The sequence below is a fragment of the Etheostoma cragini genome, chromosome 17 (genome assembly GCF_013103735.1).
Source record: "Etheostoma cragini isolate CJK2018 chromosome 17, CSU_Ecrag_1.0, whole genome shotgun sequence".
Taxonomy (NCBI): Eukaryota; Metazoa; Chordata; class Actinopteri; order Perciformes; family Percidae; genus Etheostoma; species Etheostoma cragini.
Genome location: NC_048423.1, coordinates 25,770,259 through 25,770,703, shown reverse-complemented (window position 1 = coordinate 25,770,703; position 445 = coordinate 25,770,259).

The following is a 445-nucleotide window of genomic DNA, read 5'->3' as shown; positions in this document are numbered from 1 at the left end:
TACAATTTAGGAAAGAAGTCAGCACTTTCGAAAAACGGCGAGTTTACGTCCCGTGCACGGGAACCGTCCGCCCAAGAATTAAGGAGTAACACAAACTACCCTTTATTAGAGAAGACAAGCAACAAGAAAATTAAATCCTGAATGTATTGATCTCTGACCAGTCTGCCATTCTTATCATCTGACCACGGACCCTGCGCTGCTCATCTCTACTTTTACAGAGAGAGTGGACACTGACGCGACTCGCAAGTCTGCCGGCAGGCAGCGGCCACCGGACAACGGCCACCTGGCAGCAGCCGTACGCCAGGCAGCCTCTACACACTATCGTTCCACCAGGAAAAGTCCCACTCCGCATCAGGGTGCCAGTGCAACCATTCCTAACCATCTAAACAACTGTTGTATGGTTTAAATCCAACTCGCAACAACAATAGTGACAAATAGGCTAATG